This window comes from Ictidomys tridecemlineatus, chromosome X (assembly GCF_052094955.1).
Source record: "Ictidomys tridecemlineatus isolate mIctTri1 chromosome X, mIctTri1.hap1, whole genome shotgun sequence".
NCBI lineage: Eukaryota > Metazoa > Chordata > Mammalia > Rodentia > Sciuridae > Ictidomys > Ictidomys tridecemlineatus.
The window spans coordinates 46175743-46203131 of record NC_135493.1 but is presented as its reverse complement, the minus strand read 5'-3'; the positions used below and the strand labels follow the sequence as shown (position 1 = coordinate 46203131).

The 27389-nt window shown below is 33.3% G+C and overlaps 1 pseudogene; it reads right to left on the bottom strand.

Moving 5' to 3' along the window:
* Window positions 1-2651: 2651 nt before the first annotated feature.
* On the bottom strand, window positions 2652-23614 carry LOC101960180 (small ribosomal subunit protein uS5-like; annotated as a pseudogene).
* Window positions 23615-27389: the final 3775 nt, after the last annotated feature.

Genomic DNA, 27389 nt, shown 5'->3' with positions numbered 1-27389 from the left:
AATGTGAGTGTGTAACCGATGTGATTCATATTTGGAGTAAAAATGGGAGTTCATAACCCACTTGAGTCAAATGTATGAAAGATGATATATCATGAACTTTGTAATGTTTTGAACAACCAATATAAAAAAAGAAAACCAAAAAAGAAAAATAATTGAATTTCTATCTTTCAGTTGTAAAGGACTATTTTCTATGTAATCTAATTTGTTGGTCATAATTTCAAGTAAATTTTTAATTTTATTCATTGTGCTTTAATTTCCTGGAATTCTGATTCATTTTTTTTTTCAATAACTATTTCTTTATTGAAATGGTCTTTCATCTCCTCTATTTTCTTTCTTGATTTATTCCTTAGAAGGAATTTTAGTTTATTCTATATTTTATTGTCTTTCTCTGTTGTTATCCACTTCCATATGTCTGTGGCTTCCTTTTTTGGGGGATTGTAAATTTGCGGGGATTTGTTTATCTTTTTCCTCATGTTTTCAGAGGCTTTGGATTTGTATATCAGTTTTATTGGATTCCTCTTTCTCTTCTGTTTGTGTGTCCTTTGGTGTTTAGTTAACTTTTTTCTTCTAGGAATTTCTTTCTGTTTGTTTGTTTGTTTGTTTTTCCTGTTAAGAGTAGATATTCAGGATTGGGACCCGAGTTCCCCCTCTATTTCCTACTTGAAGCCTGGTTATTTCTTTGGGGTTTATATTTCCCCTATTCTGTGTGTTGAAGTATTTTTGAGTCCCGAGTGATGCTAGTTCACATGTGGTGGAGTGTTATTCATCATTACAGCTGAATGATGAGTGTTGCTCATTAGTAGCATCTCTACTGTGTGAGCCTAAAGTATTCCAATTGCTTCCCTGATCCTCTTTGAGAAAAGTGGAGCAAGAAGTAGCAATAATATTAACAATTGATGTATAGTCTTAAAATAAATGTCCAGGTTCTGCTTTGACAACTATAACATTGATTACCACCTGTAAAAGAATGGTGATGTTCGCATTTAATATCAGCACCAACAATAAACAACCATGAAATAAATCAGACATTAACCAGCAGTTGTTTACTATGTCATACACTGACAAACAATAACAACATGAATGGGGTAGGAATCACATAAACTATATTATTGTATTAGTTAGTGAAATTTAAGTTTATTAGTGAAGAGAAAACATGGTAGTAAATCCAGAGGAAATTTGAAATATTTAAAAAGTGAACAGAGAAGAAGCAGGTGACATGTTGCCTATGATGTCTCTAAATATGGAATAAAAAAATAAATAAAAGTAGTAAAATACAGAAGGTAAATGGCACAGAAAAATATGATTATTTGTGGGGAAAAGAGTTAATAAGAGCTAATAATTATGATCAAAGTTCCTGACTTTCTGTGTCTTCATGATTACTTTTTCTGTCCCATGATGAATTTCAGTGTTGAAGTATTTTTGAGTTCTCTCTGTGTCCTTCTCTCTGTGTGTGTCCTTCTCTCTCTCTTTTTTTTCCTCTCTCTCTCTCCTTCTTTCTCTCAATTGTTTGGCTAGGAGATAATCAATTTCTGTCTTTTCAAAGTTTGATTTTTAAAAATTTCTCTTGTGGTCTCTACTTCACTAATTTCAGCCTTAGTTACCCACCTTGGTTAGGAGTGGTATTCTCATTTTAAAAATTTTGAATTGAGAAGTAGTTCCTTTCTCTAATCTGCCATCTTCTGTGGGAGAACTTTTTAAATTACTGGTTCAATTTTATCAACTGTTATTGATCTGTTTAGATTTTTTCATCCCTTTGATTCATTTTTGATCATTTTTACCTATATTCCCTGATAGCTATTTCCCTAGAATACAATTTTTTTCAATAATTCTTGGTGGTTCTGGATTTCAATGTTATCTGTTTTAACATCTTTATTTTTGTCTCCAATCCCATGAATTTAGTTAGTTCTCTCTCTCTCTCTCTCTCTCTCTCTCTCTCTCTCTCTCTCTCTGTCCTTCTCTCTGTGTGTGTCCTTCTCTCTCTCTTTTTCTTTCTCTCTCCTTCTCTCTCTCAATTGTTTGGCTAGGAGATAATCAATTTTTGTCTTTTCAAAGAACCAACTCTTAGTTTGATTTTTAAAAATTTCTTTTGTCGTCTTTACTTCACTAATTTCAGCTCTGAACTTTATGATATCTTCCCTTTTATAGCTTTTGAGTTTGATTTGTTCTTGATTTTACTGAGATTGTGAGACCTACAATTTATTGATATATTTTGATTATTTAAGATTGCTCTTTTGTTTTAAAATATAAACATTTGTTAATGTAAACTTTCCTTTTAGAACTTTGTTGTATCCTACACATTCTGGTAAGTTGTATTCCCATTTTCATTTGATTATATTGGTCTTTAATTTATCTCCTAGTTTCTTCATTGACCCATTCATCAAAGTTCTATTGTGTAATTTCTATTGGTTTGAATAAATTTCTGTAGTTTCTATTGCTGTTGTTTTTCAGTTTTATTATGACCCAATAAGAGGCAATAAATTATTTGAATTTTTCATATTTGCTGGGATGTGTTTTGTGGCCTAACATATGATCTCTTGTGCAAAGAATAATTTTTATTCTATGGTTAATGTGGAATATTGTGTAGATATTTATTAAGCCCATTTTTTCCTTTTAACAGGTTTCATGCCCTTTATTTTTCTTGTATAAAACCCCTATGGTATAGCCATAGCTGGATCCTGAGTCCACTGTACCGAGACTCTGTTGTGAGTTTTCACAAAATAGTGAATTCTTGATATAGAGACTTGATGAATACAGTCTCTTTCCAGAGATTGGGGGCAAATAATCATAAGTCTTGGTTATGGCATCAAAGGTAGCCTTGGCAAAATTGCCCAAAGTGGCAGTTCAGCCCCTGGCAGAAGTGTAGCAGTCATCAATACCAGCCATCAATAGCACCTTCTTGGGAATAGGGCCTGAGACATGCCAGTGCTAGGGGCAGTGATGAGCCACACCAGCACAGAATCGCAATGCAACAGTGTGGGGCTTGTCAATCTTCTTCCCCCAGTAGCCTCTCTGCACAGAAAAAATGGAGAGATTGGCCAGATTGATGACCACTGGGATAGCAGTGGCTAGCTCCTTGGAGAACTTCACTCCCAGTCAAATGTGGCCATTGTATTCCCTGATAGCTACAAAAGCCTTGAACCTGGGTTAAATTTTTTGCATTGCTACTATGTGATTACCTTATCAAAATCAAATTGTAAACTATTTGATAGTATCATACAAAATTTTAAAAGTGAATTTTTTTTTATCAAGTGGACATTTTAATATTAAATCTTATAATCCACCTTTCCTCTTGGAAGGACAAAATATTACAGATTTATCATTTAATAAGATAAACAGGCACAAGTGTAAAGTAATGCACATATAAGATGAAAATAAATATTCACAAACATACTGCAGAGTTTGTTCTTACTGATTATATATTTACATATCTTCCTAAATGGATAGGGAAAATCAATATCTGCATAAAGCTAACAAGCTTGTGCAATATATTATTATTTTTTTTTTAGTATTCATAATTTGTTAACTGTCTCTTTTCATTTTCATTGAGATTTTTTATGTTCAGTTTTTGTTCATCTTATTTTGTCATATAAAAATTTTATTTTCTATATTGATTCTGAATTTTGAAATGATTTATTTTTATCTATATCTCTATATATCTATATCTATATATGTATTTCAAGAGCCTTTTTTTCTGCCTTGCTGCTTGCTGTTGAATTGAAAGCTCATAAGTTTGAGGTTGAAAGTCAAGCAAATTTGTACTTACAATATGTTTTTTAAGACTAATATAATCTGGGATTATATTTATTTATTATCAAGCACACTACTCAATAGAATTTAAAAATAAAGATTTTGTTTCTATTCATATGCAAATAATGACATATTTAATAACTGGTATTATCTTGCTTTACTGCATGTGTTTACCTAAACTGTACACATTTAAAACATTTATACAATATATAATGATTTTTATATCACAATATCGTCACAGATGATGAAATATTGAATATCTCAAGAAATATTTCTATTTTGGGGCTAATTAATCAGTCTTCTCTGATTAATTTATTTTTAAAGTGAGTGCATACTTCAGAAATATAAATGTAAATTTTTACTTATTTAATGAGACTAAAATCTTGCGAAATTATATAAAGATAGAAAGTAACCTAAGATTATATAATGAAATATGAAGATAGTTCTTATGGATGGGGTAATAATGATCAGTTAATATTTTAAAGGGTTGCGCCAGGGTTGTGGCTCAGTGGTCGAGCACTGGCCTAGCATCCATGAGACACTGGGTGTGATCCTCAATGCCATATAAAAATAAAATAAATACATTATGCTCACTGAAAACTAAAAAAATAGTCATTAAAATATTTCAAAGGCTTAAAACAGAATATTAATTAATACTTGGATAAAATTTTAAAATAATGTCAAGCTAAAGAAAACAATCTATTCTCACCTTTAAATTAAAATTATCAATGATATTAATATGTTGCTACCTATCTACTCCAAGTTAAAAGTGTGAAATTTTACATTTTGCTTTTCAGGATTCCAAAATTTGCTTTGGATATTTGTATTTTAGAACAAAAATATTTGTATCTAAAGTTTTGGCTGCTTTATGAAATATTGCCCTCAGTACATAATTTATATGTATTATTCATTGCTGGTTTATTAAACTATTTATAAATAGAATAACAAACCCATTTCATTATCTTTATATATATAAGTATATAATGTATAGACTTGTCCACTGGATTTCACTAATATATTCTTAAAAATATTACCCTTTATCCAAAATTTTTAATCAGTATAAAGAATTTTGGAGGGGCTGTAATTTTTTTACCTAACTAGCTCACAAATTAGTCTGTCATAATCTTATACATATTGGAAGAAGATACAAGACATCTGAGACAGGGGTTGGGGATGTGGCTCAAGTGGTAGCCCGCTCGCCTGGCATGCATGCGGCCCGGGTTCGATCCTCAGCACCATCTACAAACAAAGATGTTGTGTCTGCTGAAAACTAAAAAATAAAATATTAAAAAAATTCTTAAAAAAAAGACAATATCTCAAGAAATATTGTCTCAAGACATAAACAAAGGACTTTTTACATAGAGTTATAACAGTAGCAAGTGCATGAGCAATTTCTTGTGTTAGTTCTTTGAAGCTCAGTTCCCACTAAGGAACACAAAGAGAACTAGATAATGCTTGTATTTACAATGGGATGTTTTATAACAAAGATATATATATATATATAATTAGTTGTACTTGAACACAAAGCCTTTATTTTTTTAAAATTTATTTCAGTGATGCTGAGGATAGAATCCAGTGCCTTGCACATGCTAGACAAGCTCTCTACTGCTGAGCCACAACCCCAGCCCCAGGAAAGTTATTTTAAGTCTGGAAAATTCAAACATTCTTATATTCCACAGAAAAGCAGTACATTTATCTTCCAAGTCTCTTCACTATATAACAATTCTTAAAAAGATAATCTGAAACAAAATGTTAGTGCCTCTGTTTTCATGACCTACAGGAACTTGAGAGAGCTATGGAGCAATGTATCCCAAGAAGTAGAAACCTACTTGATCTAAGTCTAAATTTTAGGATAAAAGTTCCAATTTACTCTTGGAGGTATAGGTTGGGAATAAAGAGTTGAAAAGACTGAAAATATCGACTTGGAAATAAAATGTAAGGAAAAAATGTTACTATAAGAATAGAATAATAAATGTAGTACAGTGGATGCCTTTAGGTTCTTGTGACATCTCTCTATCTAAATTTTTATTTTAGGTGTTTTTGTAACGTACAGTTTCATGTGAGTTCAGTGTGAACTAGCAGTGTCTCATATCAAACATATATTTCATGTCAGTTTTCCAACTCAGGGCCTTATCTAACTCTCACTAGTACCCACTGCACTGTAGGAATGCAAAGCCTGGAAGAACAGGGAAGTTTATGCCTTTAGAAAAGTTCTTAGCCAATGGAGAATGGGAACAGAAGGATAAATTTTTCATGCTTCTGAAGAAAATTCAGAGAAATTTGTATGATTTTTTCCTGATGAGTCAAGTCCCTATTCCCTTTGTAATGCTCCAGGAGGAGTTTATTCTCAAAATGAAGTGGAGAACATATACCACCAGCAAGGGGGTAAATATATGTTAACATCAATTTTGAGGGGATTGGGTTAGCAGGGCTGGACTCTATGTTTGAATGGGAAAATATTTACAGAAATGAAGTCACTCTTTTGTCATACAGTATTCTTTTCAAATAAATACTTTTAAAAATTATTAGTTGACACAGTAATTATACATATTTATAGAATGCAGTGTAACACTTCAATATGGATATAATATGTAATGGTCAGATAAAGGTAATTTGTTCATCCATCAACTCACACATTTAATATTTATTTGTTTGACACACTCAAAATCCTTTCTACTAGTTGTTTTGAAATAATGCTATATCTAATACCCTAGAAGGAATGCCTGGAACATGCCTTAATATGGTGATGGAAGGACTTCTTGATGACTGAACATAATCATTGCATAAACAAGGTAAAAATGCTGGAACTATCTTAGAATATACATATCAGAATGGATTAAATAAACAAGTTCAGAGAAATTAGCAGCTGACCAGTTTCTTTAAAGATCCAGAAAACGAACAAACAAAACATCTTTCAGAACAGAAAAAAAAGGAATGTACCAATATTAAGCAAACTGACATTTCTGAGACTCTTTAATGGATACTTGACCGCAGTGAGAGTGGATGCTAAGAAATGTGGCCCTCCCCCCCTTTTTTTTCCACTGGAAATGATAGGTTTCTGGAAAATTAGAGACTACATGTGGACATTGTACTATCAGAGGCTAGGAAAGCTTAACTACCATGAAACCCAGAGTGACAACAAAAGCACACTAGCCTACAGATATTTATGGCAATGCAAAATAGACCTAAGGATGAGATAAATAAGCAGCCAACTCAGGTGTTTTTTGATTGGTCTAATCACATAAAATCAAGAACTGTAAAGCAGAAGGCTTATGTCAACCACCAAAGTGGAAAATCACTATTTCTTACAGTGCCTAGAGACTAAAACAGTTCTTGGATCCTATGCCCATTATGTGAATGGAAGTCTACCTCTGCTTGAATAAAGTTAGTGACATTGTATTTTACATATTTTAATAAATACTTCCTCATTCCTCCCTCAAAGGAACACATATCTAAAATGAACAAATAAAAAATATAATCATGCTAAAAAAAATGAGTAAGAGCAAGGTAAATTACCCATTCCTTTTGAGGCCTACAATATAAAGATCTAAGCTGACACTGAAACTTGAAACCCCAACTTCCATTACAATTGTTCATGTAGAGTGGAGTGTGAGGTTATAAAATTTAGGTGATAAATGTAATCTTTGTCCAAATTTGTTTTACAATAAACTTGATATTTCCATGGACACACTATTGGTCATTTATCCAGTATCCACACGCAAAATTGAGATTAACATACTTAGCAGCTGACAGAAATCTCATATCATTTCCTTGAATTTCTCAAACTGCTTCCCTTATGTGATAAAGTAAATCAGGACCAATAGTAAATACACAGTAAAATTTCAGACATATATGCCACCCTCCAGTTTTAAATGATATAAAACTGATAGACCCCACTATTTAGCTATATAATCAGTTTATTCAATTTTTTTGCCCCTTATAAAACCAGATAGTGGTTGACAAATGATGACAGACCACAAAACACTTAATAATGTTGTAGTCTCAACTGCACACCTCTGCTAGAGATGAAACACTGAACAAGATTAAAATGGACTCTGGCACATGGTGGCAACTAGTCAGAAGTCGGATATACTTACTTTTCAGTTTTATTAATGGAAGGGATAAAACTAGATTACTATTATTTGAAAAAGGCAATAGTAAATATGTATTGTCTTTGTTTGGGTGTATTTAACTACATCATTCTTATAATATAATCCAAAAGGGATTTTGGTGATTTTAGTATGACAAAATAAGCATAGCATTTGGTAGGCCTATTTGGATTTTGAAGATAACATACACCACAATTAGGCTTATGGATAAAACACATTAATCAGGTTGTCTTGTAGGTGTTTGGCTTTGAAAGGGATTCAGAAGAATAGACATTTTAATAGAAGATCCATAATATAATACAAGTTGGCCTGGAACTTTATTATGATTTTTATTAGGTGTCCCACCACAAGTTCATGTGTAAGAAAATGGAAGAAGGTTTCAATGTGGAATGATTGGGTTATGAGAGTATTGAATCAATCAGTGAATCAATCCCCTGATATGGATTAACTAAGTGGTAACTGAAAGCAAGTAGGGTGTGGCTGGAGGCAGTGTGTCATTAGGGGTGTTCCATTTGGGTATATATTTGTGATTTGAGCTTAGTCTCTTTCTTCTTCCTGAAGCCATGTCCCTATCTGCTTTTTTCCACCAAACTCTTGCTATGATGTTCTGCCTTGCCTTCATCCCTGAGGAATGGAGTTGAGTATCTAGAACCCCCAAATAAAGTTTTCCTCTTTTGATTGTTGTTGTCAGGTCTTTTGTTCACATTAGATAAAGAAGTGAGTAAAACCTACTTGGATCATATGATTCTGTTAATCTAATGGCCCTAGGATGAATCATGGGGAGAAAATACTGTGAACTATCCTATAATAAGCAAATAGAACAGTTACAGTGCATAATCCTTAGATTCCAGAGAAAGATTCTGACTTATAAAACAAAGAACTGCTTTGTAATTGAAAGCAGCTATATTACAAACAGAGTGCCTGACCACAAGGCAGCAACCACGAGTTCATTATTTTGAGTTGAATGTTGTCAGGTTAATTAAACTATAAGATCTTAGGAGAATATGAATAATCTATTTTAATATTATAGCAGCAAACCATGGTATATTCAATATTTGATTTGGGCAGTTCTAGAAGACAAAAACAAGTTACTAGAATAGGTAACCTCGAGCTACTTGCCACCTCCCCGAGTGTGATCTCAGGTTCAGTTTACACTAAAAGTTACTATCTTAAGAATTTCTTCTAAGTTGTTCCTGTTGTTAACATATGATACATACAAGTGTAACCTAAAAGGATGGAAGGAATTGAACTGCCTGTGATGACCCTCAAAAACTGGAGGATGGAAGACACGAGGTAAAAGTTCAATCTTCTAATCTTTCAAGGGAAATTTCTAGAAGACATTCTATTATTTTCTTTGTATGTGGTGGTACATGTGGTTATCTTGATATGTATGTGTGTTTCATTTTTGTTTATTTGCTTATATTACATTCTTGTCTTATACTCTTTGCAACTAAATCTTTGTTGATGAATGTGATTTGGGAAGACTTCTTTATGAAATAAAACAACTAGATATATTAAAATTATTATGAAATATAATGAGGAATAGAAAAGGAATATGTGAGATTGCTTGAAAATATGCCTAAAAATAACTCCTATCCAATACATTCCTTTGGATAATCTTTCTTTTGCACATAGAACTTAGCCATTGTTCTTACTATAGTAGCCAGATCATTAGAAATAAAAAAAAAACCAACAACAATGTAATCAGATGTTTGGAATAGCTAGTCTACACCTGTATAAAAATAATTCATAATAATTAATTATGCAGTAATTGATAAATGTCAGAAAATCTGTCAATGCATCCTATATCATTTTAGGATTTCTTTTTCATAAAGGATACCACAGAAAAAGTTAAGAAAGAATAGGAGATGATATTTCCAAATTCTATAACTGAAAAGTACAAATATTATATTTGATGAAAAATTTTGGAACTCACTGAAAACATTATCATCATAAAAAAAAGAAAATTGAGCAATGGATATTAGCCTTTTTCAGCAAGATACTTGTGAATAGTGCTAGTTTCCATCTAGAATGCCCCCCATATGTTAAACACTTGGCCTCCACAGAGATGCTACTGGGAAATGATGTAGTATTTACCAGGGAGGGCCTTGTTAGGGATTTTTAGGCCACTGAGGTATGCACAGTATAGAACTCTAGTCCTGCTTCTTTCCTCTTTTGCTTCCTAGCCATGAAGTGAACAGTTTGCATCACTGTGCTTTTTCCACCATTGCCATCTGGCATGCTTATCAGAGGCCCCAAATAGTGGGTCTGTCCTACCATGAGCTATAACTTCAAAAACAGTAAAACTTTACTTTTTACGAGTTAATAATCTCAAATATTTTATTATAGTGATAGAAATCTGACAACTGCAAAAGGTTACAAATATCTGAAGATAAGCTCAAAAACTAAAAGCTGAAGAAAAGCCTAGGTATCCATCATTTGGAGAATAAATAAGCAAAATATAGATCTGTATTTCACATACATTTTACTCAGTTTTGTGCTAGCGTAACAGGATACTTGAGATTTGATAATTTATATCAGAAATAAATCTATTTCTCATAGTTCTGAACACACTGAAAATTCCCAAATATACACTTTTAATATCTACAGAAAATGAATCCTACATTGACCATTTGACAATTTGTATTCCAACCAATGTCATAGTTAAAAAAAAAAAGTCTTTCATGATTGACGATCTGGTAATTTTGTATACTGTCTCATTTCTATGAACATTTCTAACTTTAACTTTATTCCTTTCAGCTATAAAATAACACAAATTATTTTCTTAAAAATTTTTGGGGGGCTAGGGTTGTGGCTCAGTGGTAGAGTGCTCATCTACCATGCATGGGGCACTGGGTTAAATCCTCATCACCACATAACAATAAAATGAAGATGTGTGTCCACCTATAACTAAAAAATAAATATTTAAAAAATTGGGGGGAGGGCTTGGATAAGCTGTAGAGTCTGCCGCGTGACCAGCATGCAAGCTTCATAACAGAGGTTCGAAGCATAGAAATTAACTAGTGAGTTTTAAAATTAAAGAGACATACTCTCATTACCTTTAATGCCTAGCTCTGTAGACGTCTTCTCGTAGCTCCCGCCTCCAGCCACCTAATGTGGTGGCGAGGTTTACACAAGAGGCTAGTGAGAGAGAGAGAGAGAGAGAGAGAGAGAGAGAGAGAGAGAGAGAGTACGCCAGGCTTTTATTGGGGAACAAAAAATTCAAGGGAAAATCCCATCCAATGAAGGTGGAGGGGGCCAGCATTCCAAGGTCAGGGTCAGTGATTGGTCTTCGGGTCAGTGGCCAGGCACACCTCCACAGGGACAAGCCCTCTACCTGGGACAGGGTGGGGAAGGCTCTGACAAAGTTGTCTAAGCACCTCTCACCCAGCCAGGGAGGTAACTCAAATCACGTGCGAGGATGGCTTCCCACAGTAGAGCTCTCACCTAGCACATGCAAAGTGCTGGGTTTGATCCTCAGCACTACATAAAAAATAAATAACATAAAGCTGTTGTGTCCAACTGCAACTAAAAATATATTTTTAAAAAATTGTTTCTGCTTCTTTTATTTCAGTGCCATGTAGATTGTTTTTCAATATAGATTGTTTAGAAAATGAGCTTCATCTTATCAAAATATGCTAATGTTCCTAATTCAGGCAACTCTCCCTACCTACCTCAGAGACTACAGAATAAATCTTTTTACAGGTAAATGCCTCTCCTCCAGATTATTGTTCTCCTGAGAATTCTGAATCTTTTTTTTTTTTTTTTAACAGGAATAAGGTGGGGATTACATGCTTTCCTGGAATGAAAGCACTAGAGATATCTGGATTGCAAAAATAAATATAAGGTATATGGATTGCAGGCCATGGGGAAGGTTGACTAGTCCCTCCCTGGACATGGTCCTCCTCAGATAGATTCTGGACCAAGCCAGTATACTCAAGTTGCAGGCCAGAGACACACCTCCAGTTTTGTAAAAACAGTGATGGTTGGGATTGGGCAGCCCTCATTAAAACATCTTCTTTCTTTTTGTTTCCAGCTGAGTTCCAGCTCTTCCAAAATCCCACAAGGTTCATCTCTCTCCTGTCTGCTGAAAAACTGGGATAATTTGGACACCCCAATTAAAGAGAAAATCTTTGATCTTCTTTTGCATTGATGCCTGGCTTCAGTTGAGTAGACCCTAAATTTTAGTACTATTCAGCAATTAGACCTTTTCTGTAAATAGGAGGACAAATGAAGTACTGTATGTTAAATTGTTCTTTTATCTAAGAGATATAAAATTTCATTCTGAACTAGCAAAGAATTGCAAGCTTGACACTTTGACGCTAGCAGCAGTCTGTTGCTCTAAGCCAGACATCAAATCCCAGAACAGAAAAACTTATTGACAGAGGAAAGGGGACTTTAACCAGATAAACAGAAAATCCCCTCAGCTCCAACTGAAGGAAAAGTAGGTGATAAGACTGCTTCCCTTTTATATCCCAATTTAAAAGGATTGGATCCCTGCCCTCTTTATCCAGGGACATACTTCATCTGTGATCCCAGAGTTACTAGGAAATCTGCTGTTCAGGGCATGTTTCCTCTCAGGGCAATGTGAGGGAGAGGGTTGGACCTGAAATAGTACATTTCCCTTTTTCATTAACTTCATTAAAGGACATAAGAAAGTCTTAGGGCACTACAGTGAAAACCCTGAACAATATCTTCAAAATTTCCAGCAGTTATCAAATCTTTATGACTTATCATGGAAAGATATTATGTTGCTTTTAAGTATAACTTCTTTGGGGAAAAAAGGAGGTCTTAAAAAAGGCTATTGAAACAGAAGACAACTGCTATACTACAGTGGGAGGGAAAGTAACCATGGCTGACAACATTTGGGACATCCCCACGGAGAGTCAGGCAGTTCCCCTTACTGAATCAACCCGGAATGTTGACAGAGATAAAGATAAATGGGATGAATGTCACTTTATATACTATGTGTTAGAAGGATTGAGGAGGGCCCAAGTTAAGTCTTTCAATTATGCCCAGATTGCCACTATAATTAAAGAGGAAAAGTAGCCACCAGTAACCTTTCTACAGAGGCTCCAGGAGACCATTACCAAACACATTAATATTGAGCCAGGGACACAGATAGAAGAAATCATCCCTAAACATAAATTTTTGGCCAAATCTGCTCCAGACATATGGAAGAGGCTCCAAAAACTAGCTGTATTACCAAACAAATCTTTGACCAACTAGTCCTAGCAGCTACAATAATGTTTTATAATAGGGACCTAGAAAAGGAGAATTTAAAAAAATAGTGTGTCACATTAGATTGGGTAGAGAGAAGTGATGGGAGGGGAGGGGAGGAGAAGGGGGAAAAGGAAGGACAGCAGAATAGAATAGACATTATTATTGCTGTGAGTATATACATGACTGCATGACCAATGTGATTCTGCAACCTGTGCACTCAGAAAAATGAGAAATTGGGCTGGGGATGTGGCTCAAGCGGTAGCGAGCTCGCCTGGCATGCGTGCGGCCCAGGTTCGATCCTCAGCACCGCATACCAACAAAGATGTTGTGTCCACCGAGAACTAAAAAAATAAATATTAAAAATTCTCTCTCTCTCTCTCTCTCCTCTCTCACTCTCTCTTAAAAAAAAAAGAAAAAAGAAAAATGAGAAATTATATCCCATCTGATTCAAATGTATGATATGTCAAGGTCATTGTACTGTCATGCGTAACTAATTAAAACAAATAAAAAAAAGAACCAAAGACATGAAGTATTGATGGCAGCCATGTGAGAATTTGACCAGGAGTACTTCTTCATCTCCTGTTTCTCTTGTAAAAAGAAAGACGTATCAAAAAGGATGGTAACCAGAGGCATCAACCACCTATTGGACTGCCTCCTGGACCTTCTCCTTTATGTCAGGTAAAACACTGGAAGACTAGATGTCCTTGGAACCTGAAGGGATCAAGGCCAGCTTCTTCAAGTTCCCAATGACAAATCCCAAGGGTTTCCTTTATGGCTCCCATAACTGAAGTCCAACTTGAGAATCCCTGGGTAAACTTGCTTGTGTAAAGGCACCAGATAAATTTTCTTCTCAATATGTGAGCTGCTGCTTCCCACTTACCCTAGACCTTCCTCAGAATGATATCCCAGTTACTCCAATGATGCCCTTTGTTAGCCAGAAATAGCTAGAGTGGTCATTGCCCCAACTCTCAACAGTATATGGGATATACAGTGAGGAGGGTATTTAGATAGGTATAAAAGGGCTTAGGCAGCCAGGTCAAAATAGTAAGTGAGGAGGTTGGGGGCAGGAGAGGGTCTTCTGATGAAGTCAACTTCCTGCTTGACAAAAGTGATTGTGAACACAAGCAGTGGAACCAATCAGAAAGACACTTCTGTACTCATGCTCCAAAATTGGGGGCCCAACATAAAAACCAAAACAGATGCATGGTCAGAGGGGTCAACAATCAATAATAGTAGGAAATGTATGAACAGGGGAGGTGATAAGGAAAGGAAGATATTGCAGAGACCATAAACATAACAAACCAAACTCCCCACTGGATTCCCAGCTCCAGGGCCCCTTCTTTTCGAAGAAGTCTGTATCTCTCTTTTGCAATAAACCTACTTCTTGCTTGCTATCCCTGTGTCCTGCTCTTCAATTCTTTGCTGAAAGGAGACAATGAAGCCAGCACCACTAAATGGTAACTGTTTTCATTTGTCTACATGTGTATAACCACCTTTACCAGAACCATTTGTTAAAAAAGACTGGCTTCTGGTGCTGGAGATGTGGCTCAAGTGGTAGCGCACTCGCCTAGCATGTGTGAGGCACTGGGTTCTATTCTCAGCACCACATAAAAACAAAATAAAGATATTGTGTCCACCTAAAACTAAAAAATGAATATTAAAAAAAGACTGACTTCTTCAATGTATGTTTTCCACAATTTTATCAGTGTGGTTTTGACTTTGTATCTTCTATACCATTGATTGGCATGTCTAATTTTATATTATTTAAATGTGATTTTTGTTATTATACTTCTATAGTGTAAATTGAAATACTAGAGGCATCACAATGCCTCTAGTATTGTTCTTTTTGTTCAGAATTGCTTTGGCTATTTTGTGTCTTTTATTCTTCTAAATGTACTTTACAATGATTTGTTTCTTTTTTCTTATTCTTCTAGTTATGTGAGGAATATTATTGTTATTTTGGTGTATATTGTATTATATCTGCATATCACTTTCCATAACATGGTCATTTTAACAATATTAATTCTGAACATGTATCATGGAAGATGTTTACATCTTCTAGAGTTATCTTCAACTTACCAGTGTTTTTAACTGTAGAGATATTTCTTCTCCTTGTTTATGTTTATTTATAGATATCTTAATATTTTTTGAGGCTATTGTGAATGAGACTGTTTTCCTTATTTGTTTCTTGAAAGATTCATGATTAGTATACAGAAAATTTATTGATTTTTGTGAGTTGACTCTAATGCTGGTAGTTTATTGAATTTGTTTATCAGTTTTAGAAGATTTCTGGTTTAATTTTTTGGCTCTTCTGAGTATAGAATCATATCATTTACAGTGATCATTTTACTTCTTCCTTTCCTTTTTGAATTATATTTATCTTCTTCTTTGCCTATATGCTTTGTTTAAATCTTTGAGTACTATATTTAGTAGGAGAGATAATAGTGGACATCCTTGTCTTGTTCATGGTTTTGGAGGAAATACCTTCAGTTTTCCCCCATTCAATATGATATTGTCTCTAGAAGTGTCAAATATAGCATTTATTATTTTGAGGTCAATTGCAAATATCTTTACTTTCTTCCATGATTTTAGTTTGAACATTGCTAGCGTTTTTCAAAACCTTCTAATGAATCTATTAAGATGATCATGTGAGTTTAATATATATATATATATATGTGTGTGTGTGTGTGTGTGTGTGTGTGTGTGTGTGTATAAATTGACATATTCTCTATCACTGCATTGAAACCAACCTGAACATGATATGAACTCTTCTTAATGTGTTTTTGAATATGAACTGCTTATATTTATTTAGGATTTTTGAATATATATTAATCTGGAATATCAGTCGCTGGTAGCTGGTAATTGTTCCTTATCTTTTCTTGTTATCAGTGTGGTACTGATATTAATATGAACATGATATGTTAGGGAGTCTGCCCTCCATCCAATTTCTTGAAATAATTTGAGGAATATTGGCATTAGTTTCTTTTAAAGTTATTGTAGACTGAAGGTGGGAATTCATCTAATTCTGAAGTTTTCTTTGTTGGGAGTCTTTGTATAGTGCTTGAATTCTCATTACTTGCTATTGATATGTTAACTTTTGTATATCATACTGGTTCAGATTTTAGGTGTTATGTTTCTAGAAATTTGTTCATTCATTCTAGTTTGTGTTTCATTTATTTGAATATAAATTAAAACATTCCTTAATGCCTCTCTGAATTTCAGAGATGTATGTGTTGCTATCTTCTTTTTGTCTTTAATTTTGTTGATTTGGGTCTTCTCTCTCTTTCTTTTAATAAGGCAAAATAAATTACAAACTTGGTTAGTTTTTTGAAGAACAAACTCTCTTTGTTATATTTGCTCTCCATTGCATTAGTTTGGGCTTGTATATTGTCTTTCCTTCTACTAGTTTGTGTGTTTTTTATTTCTTTTTCTGGGACCTTGAGATGCTTCATTGTGATATATATATATATATATATATATATATATATATATATATATATAATTTGTAAGCTTTTAAATTTTTAAAAATTTATCTTATTTATTTTATATTAATTTTTATGTAGGCACTTAAAGCTATAGTCTTTCCTCTCAAAATCACTTTCATGGAGTCCTAGAAATTATGTTGTGCTGTATCACTATTCTCACTTGATTCTAGAAATTTTGTGATTTCTCACCAGTTTCCTCTATGATACATTGATCATTCAAAATTGTACTTTTCAACCTCCATATATTTATTTCGTTTATATAGTTTTCCCTATTGATGTATAACTTTATCCATTATGCTCCCATAAAATGCAAGGCATTGTTTTATTTACTAAGTCTTACATTGTTACCTATAATATGACCTGTTTTGGAGAAAGGATCATGAGAAGCTGAGAATAAAGTAAATTCACCTGGTGTTTTATCAAATATTCTATAGATGTGTTGGTTAGGTCTGCTTGAATTATATATTTTGGTCTTTCCTCTATTATACCTTCAAAATATATTGTAAAACTGATTCCATATGCCTGAGCAAATGATATTATTTTACAGTTTCTAAAGTATCTAAAAACATAAATATTATTGACTCTAATTACTATGTGTAGTACAGACAGCTCCTTTCATATTGAAAAAAAGATCTACTATTCTTGTATTTCCTTTAATAACATCAGTGATAATATAATTATCATATTATTATATTCATAATATAATTATTATGAAGTTAAACTTAGAGGAAATTATATTTCTACTAGGGTGTAATTTGAATAAATTTTTATCATATCAACTTTAGGACAATAAGCTGTTCATATTATAAATCAAGATGGCTTGTCATGGTGGTGCACAACTGTAATCCCATCAGGTCAAGAGACTGAGGCAGAGGAATAGCAAGTTTAGATTCAGCCTCAGCAATTTAGTGAATCTCTAAGCAACTTAGTGAGACCCTGTTTCAAAAAAAATAAAGAGGGATGGGTATATGGCTCAGTGGCTAAGTGCCATTGTGTTCAATTCTTGGAACCAAGAAAAGAGAGAAACTTTTAGTGTATTTTATTTTTATTTATTTATTTTTATTTTTTTGGTACTGGTGATTGAACTCAGGAGTACTTGGCCACTGAGTCACATCACCAGCCCTATTTTGTATTATTTACAGACAGGGTATTGCTGAGTTGCTTAGTGTCTCACTTTTGCTGAGACTGGCTTTGAACTTGTTATCCTCCTGCCTCAGCCTCCTGAGCCACTGGGACTACACTGAGACTACAGGCATGCACTGCCATGCCCTGCAGTTTTAGTGTATTTTAAAAGAAAACGTATTCACAACTGATCTTAATACTGTACACTAAGTGAACTAATTTCTTATTTTCAGATTTAGTTTGATTCTGAAATGAAAGCATTTTCTTTACTTGTTTCTGCTATTCAAGTTGTGATCAAGCAATATTACTTACCCTTTTTTTTCTTGTATTAGTTGATTTTTTCTGACTAATCAATTGCAAACATTACCTAGTCAAACTCTAGAAAGGCCACAACTAGACCATCCTATAATGTTCTTTGGGTATCTCAATAAAATGGATAAACTTAAATGACACAGAGAAAAGAAATAGTTAAGTGAATTTAAGGAAATTTTATTTTCATTGTATGATAATGGAGTAGGGAAAGAGTGAATTTAGGGGTCAGTTAGAACTGTATTGAAATTCTGGATTTATAATTAATTTACTATGCAAAGTTGGCTAAGACAGTTTCTCTGATCCTCAAATCTGTTATATTTAACATAGAAATAATACTATTATATATTATCACCTAAAAAAAAAATAGTGTCCACAAACTTCACCTGAAATAGTAATTACTAAGTAAAGGGTTTAGTTCTTGTAAAAGGGTTTCACACAAAATATTTAAAGATGCTTATGCATTTCAAAGCAATGTTGATAAACATTACATAAATTACTCTAAGTCTTAAATATATATCAAGCCTAAAGCTAAGCAATACTAAATTAAATTAGTCTAGAATACTTGTGTAGCTCCAAATATTCATGATAAATTTCTGATTCACATTGTAGTTGCCCCTAAGACACAGATTGTAAAGTCATTTTGGCAGAGAAATATGAAATAATAACTTTGAAGGTAAATACCTACTTAAATTATATTACTTATGAAGCAGATATCATCAATACATCAAATATTATTTTTTTGCTTATTTTTAATTTTTTCTGCACATTTTTAAAAAGGTTTGGCCATAATGTGCTAATGAGTTAAAATAATTAACAGACTAAAAGAATAAGTTTCCTATAATGTAAAAGCCCTGCAACTATTATTCACTGGTGGGGTATAAAGCACAAGGGTTTAAAATATTAGCAATAAAACATAGGTTTCAGTGTATATCCTGGATTAATTTTAACATTTTATTTCTTCTTGTGTACAAATTAATTATATATAAATTTAAAAATTTCATTTTTATTGTAGATATTTAGGAATGCATTCTATAATCAATCTATGATACTTAAAATTTTCCTGCTAAAGAATCTGTCTCAGTGAGAATTCATCCACTCTTTAATTTAAATAGTGATTATATTAATTTTGGCCTAATATTCTGTTAAATTGGTTGAGGAATATCTATATTCAAATCTTTTTTAGAAAAGCCATCTTCATTTTTTCTGAAATATCATAATTTGTTTTTCCTTGGTAAGAAAATGCTGCTTCCAAGACCAACTAAAATTATATTTGTCTGTGAAGTTTTAAAATTCCCCTAACTTACATTGAAAATTTATTATAAAGTTGAAAACAGTCTTTATCATCTTTATGCATTCAGTTGCAAGATGTATAGATATACCATTTTGAATTTTCATTTTAGAAATCCCTAATACCTTTTCAAAGCTTTTATTTTCCATTTGAGATGAACTATTAGTATAGAATCTGAGTGTCACAAGGAGACAAGCTACTATTTTAATGTTTACAAGGCAATCCTGAGTGGAAGATGAAGCAACTTTTTCTTGAAAAGTTTGTGTATGATTCCAGACATACATATACATGCAATTGAAAAATAGCAGTTTACATAAAGTGGAATCTTTATATTTAAACCCACCCAACCAGTGAGAAATACTATTTCAATCCAAGCTACATGTATAATTTTCACATTATAAATTAGTATACATATTATCTGCCATATTGAAGTAGCAATGGATTGAACCACAAAAGTTGCTTACATATTTGAATTCTATATATCTCAGACATACTTAGAAAGACAAGTTAATTTTGATTCACAGTAAACTAGATTACATATATTTTAATTTTTTTGCATTTTAATAGGTATACTTATTCATAATGATAAAAGTGGCAATGAATAAATGATAAAATTATCTTTCATAGCAGGCAATCAATTCATATTATTTATAATTTTTATATAAGCAAAACAAAACAGGATGTACACACACACACACACATATAGAAACACAATGGTAACACAATGTTACCATTCATAATGGTAATGGAGATGAAAATTTGAATTAAAAAACCAAGGTACCAGCATAGTGGGTTTCTATGAGCGCCATCTTCCAGATTTTAGATGTCTATCATTTCATTGTATCCTCATGTGGCAAAAAGAGCAGTAGAAATTTTCTTGAGTCCCTTTGATATGGTCACTAATACATTAATAAGGTTTTATATTCATGATTTAACTAGTTTCCAGAGGTCGTATCTCCTAATATCATTATATTGAATGTTGAGATTTCAACATTTGAATATGAAAGGGGAGGAGAAACAAAACTATTTAATCCATAACACATAGTAGAGATTTTAGAAGTTGAAAGTGGCCCTTATGGATTTATTTGTTCATTTATTATTTATTTGGTGGTGATGGGGATTAAACCCAAGGCCTCACCAGTATAGGGTGAGGCCAAAAAAGTCTAAAGACAGTCATTTAACAATGAAACTTAGCATAAGTACTGAAGTAGCAATCCATTGCTTTTTTCAATCTATTTTATGTTCAAGAACTGACAATTACATTTTTTCCTTTATACTTTCATTTAGCTTAACTGATTTGTACTAATAGTGAAATAAGCAAGCTATTTCATTGGCTTTTTTTTTTTCAACTTTCTTTTTTCCTAATTGCTTGGACCACTTCTGTCGCACTCTTATTTGTAGGCAGTCTTTAACAGCAGGTATTCTGAAAACTCCTGTTCTCTCAAAATACATCAGTTCTTAAAATTTTTTATTCAAGTTCTTATGCAAATTAATCAAGTTGATAATGATGTTTTTGCCATTGTTTGACATCTGTTGTTATTATTTTAAGAGTGATGATGGATATTTTATTAACAATTCATGTGAAATTTTTGCATTTTGTCAAAGTGTAATGTTTAAACATGTAAAACAATAAAGATATCTGGTGATCATATAAAAAAGTAAAGCAAGGAGCAGTGTGATATTTTGGAATGAAAAACAGATTAGTGAAACAGAAGACTATAGTTGGGCTTTGAAAATCAGAGTAAAACACTTTGAACTTCTCACATTTTATGTGAAAAACTAGGGTATTCTTTAACTTGTATACTTCAATAATAGTAAAAATAGGATTTGATTTTGTATATAAAGCCAAGTTTGTCAATTGCAAATAAACTCTTGGGTCTAATTATGTAGTATTTGGTATAAATAATTGCCTTTCAATTAAATCAGCATTAATCTTAATTTATGAGTAAGTTAAATAGCATAAGGAATTTATAGTTTCTTGAGAGAAACTTCAAAACTGATTATATAGATACACAAAAAATTAAATTTTATGAATGTCTATGGGAATCCAGGCATCTTAAAAGTGAAAATAATGAAAGTATGCTACATGTGGCAGAGTCAATAGTATTCAACAAATATCTCATAAGTTTAAATTTTTCAGCTTTCTTTGCAGGTATGTTAGGAACATTTATCTATTCCACCATAATGTGGATTACATACATGAGACCATTTAAAGCTTATGTACTGCATGCATACCTTCCTTTCCCTTCAATGACTAATTTGTAAGTCATATAGTATATATACACTATAGTTACATGATTCAGATTATTTGTCATGATGAATCCATGAATGAGTCCGTGGGGCAGACTCACACTGATCTGTAGAAAATATATGGCATAGATGAAAATTAAGTTTCTTTATTTGCATTAAATCACTGTGGTTTCAAGGTTAATTTGTTACTGCAGCATAGTCTTTTATTTAATGCTTGCAATAAATAACTCCCCACAAGTGAATTATTAGGAAAAATTAATATGTTCTCACTACATATCTTGCAAAGATGGAAAATTAATATAATGATTTTGAAAATATCTAGAAAAGTTGGAGATATGTCTGAAGACTTACTTATCAATTCTATTCATAGATATATAGTATTACAGAAATGTATGTGAATAATTACTTGGATACATTCAAAAGAATATTCAGAGAAGCATTGTTCACGTTGCCTAAACTTGGTGGGCAATGTGAAGGTCCATAAACAATATAAGGATATTTTATTATATTCATACAATGTAGTATTTTATAATAGTGGAAATTAATAAACTATAACTTTAAGAACTAACATTTATAAAATAACAAACAATATTTATGAAGAGAAAAAAGGAATATACACTCATAAAAATAAACACTCATAAAAATAAACATTATTTTTGTAGTAGAAATCATTTCAGGGCAGCATCCACAGGTAGAAATTTATAAAAGAAACAGAAAATACTATCATAAATGTTTTATTGTGATTTTCTCTATGATTGGCAAATATATATATATATATATATATATATATATATATATATATATAGATAGATAGATAGATAGATATAGATATAGATATTGTCTGAGGTGCTGGCAATGTTCTGTTTATTGACCTGTGTGCTTATTCCATGTTTTAGTCAGCTTTTTTTGCCTGCTGTGACTAAAGGGTCCAAACAGCAAAATTGTAGGGGAGGAAAAGATTATTTGGGGGCTCATGGCTTCAGAGGTCTCAGTCCATAAACAGCAGGCTCTATTCCTCAGTACTCAAGGTGAGGCAGAACATCATGTTGGGAGAGTGAATTGGAGGGAAGCATGTCACATGATGATCAGAATGTGGAGTGAGAGATCTTCTCTTGCCAGATACAAATATATACCCTAAAGCCATGCACCCAATGCCCCACCTCCTCCAGCCACATCCACTTTCCTTTAGTTACCACTCAGTTAATTCCATCAGGGATTAATTCACTGATTGAATTAAGACTCTCACAATTCAATCACTTCTCCTTTGAACCTTCTTGAATTGTCTCACATGTGAGCTTTTCGAGGACATCTCACTTCCAAAACATAACATTGGACCCTTGGTCCACAAAAGCTCAAACTCATCTAACAATGCTAAAAATATTTAGTACATTCCTAAGAGTTTTCATTGTCTCGAGAGTTTTGATATTGCTCAAAGTTCAAGTTCAAAGTCTTCTCTGAGGCTCAAGGCAATCTCATATTTTGAGCTCCTATAAAATTAAAAGCAATTACAAGTATCTAATATATAGTGGTACAGATTAATCATTTTCATTTACAAAAATAGAGGCATAGAAAGATTGAATAGGATCAAAACAAGACTAAAATTTAGCTGAGCAAGCAAGTAATGCAGTTTTGTGTCTGGCATCTGGAGCACATGGCATCATGATGTTCTCTCCAAAGATCTTATGTAGATCCACCCTTGTGGCCTTGTTTGTTGCAGCTCCAGTGACCTTGTCTCAGTGTGTTTCCAGCAGCCTTTCTCAATGGGCATTCCACAATACTGGCATTTCTTAATCTTTGTAGACTCCTCTGCATCTTTGCCTTCCTCCTCACATCTCAATGAATTGCCCTCTCAGAAGGTGCCCACAGTGATTTCAACCCTACTACACATTGCCTGGCATCCCAGGCCTTCATTTGAAATCTTGGTGGGAGCTTCCATGATCACCTACCTTCAGCTTCCTACATTTCTCCAGAAAAAGAACCACATAGTTGATGCCAAGGCCTGCTTCCATCTCAAGCAGTAACGAAGACTCCAGGGATCCTAAGTGCAGAAGACTCTGAGTGTCTGGGTAGCTGAGCATGTTGAAAAAAAATTCTAGCTCCCCTTGTGCAAGAACTGTACTCCAGGGCTAGGGTTGTGGCTTAGTGGTAGAGCACTTGCCTAACATAAGGGAGGCCCTGGGTTTGATCCTCAGCACTACATAAAAAATAAATAAATAATGGTATTGTGTGTCCAACTACAACTAAAAAATAAATATTAAAAAAATAAAGAACTGTACTCCCACTGGTGTCTTCTCAAGAATATTTTGACTTTAACTCCCTTGTCTGAGATGGTTGTGGTTTTGCCAGCTCCTGAGATATTCTCAAGTCATCTTTCTCATTGTCTCTGGTCAGTCTTCAGCATTTCTTTAGTGGTGTTTTTAACAAGCCCAACTTTCTAAGCCCCAATTTTACTCCAGTCTCAAGTCCAAATTTTTTAATATCTCTGATCTGTTTTATATTACTGAATGTCACAATAAACTTGGCTAAAAGCCACCAGCAATATCCATGCCACCACCTGAACTCTATGTTGTCTAGACATTTTTTCTGCCAGATGAAGAAGCTGGTGGCTTTTAAAATCAGCCTCTCAGAAGGTCTCAGGACAAGGGCAAAATGCAGACAACTTCTCAAGCAGAACATAACATGAATGGTCTCTTGTCATCCTTTTCCTCTGAATCCTCTTGAACCGTATCTTCACTTTCCATGGTCCTATTAGCATTCTGGTCTTCTGTTCTTCCATCAGAAAGAGCCATTAAACTCTTACAACAATATAAAGCACTTCCAGCTCACACTGTTAAACATCTCAAAATTTCTCCCACCAATTCAAAAAAGCTCAGAAAGTTTCTGAGCAGCATGGTTAATTTAGTCACAGCATTGACCCTGCTTCTTGGTACAAATTTCTGTTTTAGTCACCTTTTCTTGCTGCTGTGAGTAAAGAACTCAACCAGCACAATTGTGGGGTAGGAAAAGATTATTCGAGTGTTTACAGTTTCAGAGACTGAAGTCCATAGAAAGAATGCTCCATTCTTCAGCACTTAAGGTGAGGCAAGACATCATGGTGGAAGAGTGTGTTGGAGGGAAGCAGCTCATCTAATAATCAGCAGAGAGAGAGAGAGAGAGAGAGAGAGAGAGAGAGAGAGAGAGAGAGAGAGAGAGAGAGAGATCTCCTCTTGCCAGATAAAATTTATACCCCAAAGCCATATTCCCAATGCCTGCCTTCAGTTACCACCCAGTTAATCCCATCAGGGGATTAATTCACTGATTGGGTTAAGACTCTCGCAACTCAATCACTTCCCTTCTGAGCCTTCTTGAATTGTCTCACATGTGAGCTTTTGACAGACACTTCTCATCTAAATCATAACACCCACAAATACTCATTTTAAAACTTTTTTTATATAAGATGCACATGTTGTTTATACCTCTATTGACATACTGTCACTTTATATTGTAAACATTAATTCACATATTATATATCATGATGCATATTTAGCATTGAAGGCTTTTAATCATACCATGTTTTATGAAAATGAAATGTCATTTTTCTAAAGAATGAGTTAAAAAATTAAACAATTAAGGTAATTCTTGTTTTTTTTATGAAAACCACAAAGTGAAGCAGATAATAATATCAATGTTTTCCTGTATAATGTCTCTCTATATATGTGAAATTTTCTCTAGTATTGTTTTATATCTCTTGATAACTTTCACAGCTAAAATCTTGTTTACTATATGTTAGAATTTTGTATTAAATAAGCAGCCTACAAGCTACATTCAATTTGTGTTACCTGAAAATCTTATGATTAGAGTTTATCATTACTAGTTATTACATTTTATGTATGCTTTCAGAGTAAGTATTGACTGCTTAAAATATTAGTCTATATAAATAAACTTTAAATACTAAAAGAATAGAAACCTAGTTTCACTACAGATATTTTAGTTGTCAGGCAGAACATGAAAATAAGAAATTCATGGAATTCTCTCAAAGAGCTACTACACAGTATTAGAAAAGCTATGTTATTCATTATGATATTATGAAACTATATACTCCATGAAAACAATACATACTTTCATGTAAAGAGTTTTTGATGCATATTGATTCTTTTTTTAAAAAAATTGTAGTTGTAGATGGACAGAATGCCCTTATTTTTATTTGTTTATTTTTATATGTTGCTGAGGATCGAACCCAGTGCCCATGAATGCTAGGAGAGCCGTCTGGAACTGAGCCCCAGCCCCAGCCTTCATATTGATTCTGGATACTTGCTCCAAACCGAAGTAATTCCTTCACCTAACTTGGGCAAAATATATTTAGTAAAGAGGACAGACAAATCAAACAACTTAAAAGTTAACTTAATTTGTGCCCAGAGTGAGATGATCTTAAAGGTTTGAAAAAAAAATAATTTTGAGATTAAGGATCAGATCTAGAGCCCAAATACAATTTAGTGTATGATGTTAGTCCTAAAGGGATAGTGAATGAAGAAAGTGAATTGAAATATGCTTCTATATTAAATGGATAGCTACATTTTTTCTTTAAGAGTCTACATAGCAGGGTTTCTAATAGTATAAAAACTCTCTGACAAAGAACATCTAGGACAAAAGCCACCTTTTAAATATTACATTAGAAATTGCAAATGCTGTCATGGGATGTCACCCCAGTAGCAGATTATTCAGGCAAGATATTGGCAATAATAGCTTCATGGTAGGGATCAGTGTTGTGGCTCAGTTGTAAAGTGCTTGCTTAGCTTGCATGAGGCACTGGGTTCAATCCCTGGCACCACATAAAAATAAACAAACAAAAAATAAAGTTATTGTGTCACTCTACTCACTAAAAATATATTTTTAAAAATAGCTGCAGTGTAAAGAGGTGTGTGCTGTGGTGACATTCTCCCCATGCCCATAACTCCTAAAAATTGATGGTGATCTTTCATTCTCAAGTTAACAATCTATACAGTCACTACAAGTGTATCAGATTATCCTCATCACAATGTGTTTGTTAACCTGTTACAGATGGTGGTTAAAAAGACTTTACATATATATACACACATAGATGTTATCCTCATAAAACCTTTTGTGGTAGATGTTATTTTTATCCCATTTTATATTTAAACTGAATCAAATTAGGGTTAAATTACTTCCTCAAGGTCAGTCACATGGCTAATAATTAAATAAAGTCAAGATATGGACACAATCAATATGGTTCCAGATCCCATCCTCTATCATATCATTGTATTGGCTTCTTTGAAGAAGGTTTGAATTTTCTATTTGATCTTAGGGTGGCTGAGGCTGAGCAGAAGAGACAGAAAATGCCCCTAATTTTCTACCCTCAAGAAGGACCTATATGACAATTGTAAAAAATAAATATGAGCTTTATCAAAATGAACACATGAACAAATATTTATCATAGGCATCCCTGTGACAGAGATTATTTTTTCCAGATAATTGCTAGTAAACTTAAGCTTTTTTTTCAATTTTATTTTGAGACAACTTTAGACCTCTAAAATTTCTTCCTTTGGTAGAGCCAAAATATGTCTTCCAAAGTCTCTGCTCCTTGCTCTGCATCTGGGATTATATAAATCTTTTTTATGTGCCCCCATTTTTTGAATACATCAATTTCATCTCCTTTCAATCATTACTCAACATACCCAAATTCCTGTACTAGGGTTGGATTTTCTACAAGCTTCTTAGAATAAAGTAATATGATATAAAACTTTGTCTTATTAGTTTTCAATTACTTCCAGGGAAGTAGCACTTAATAAATCAAGTATTTCAGGAATAAATTTCTTCTTTATGATGGACCAAATCTATAAGGATCACATAACAGTT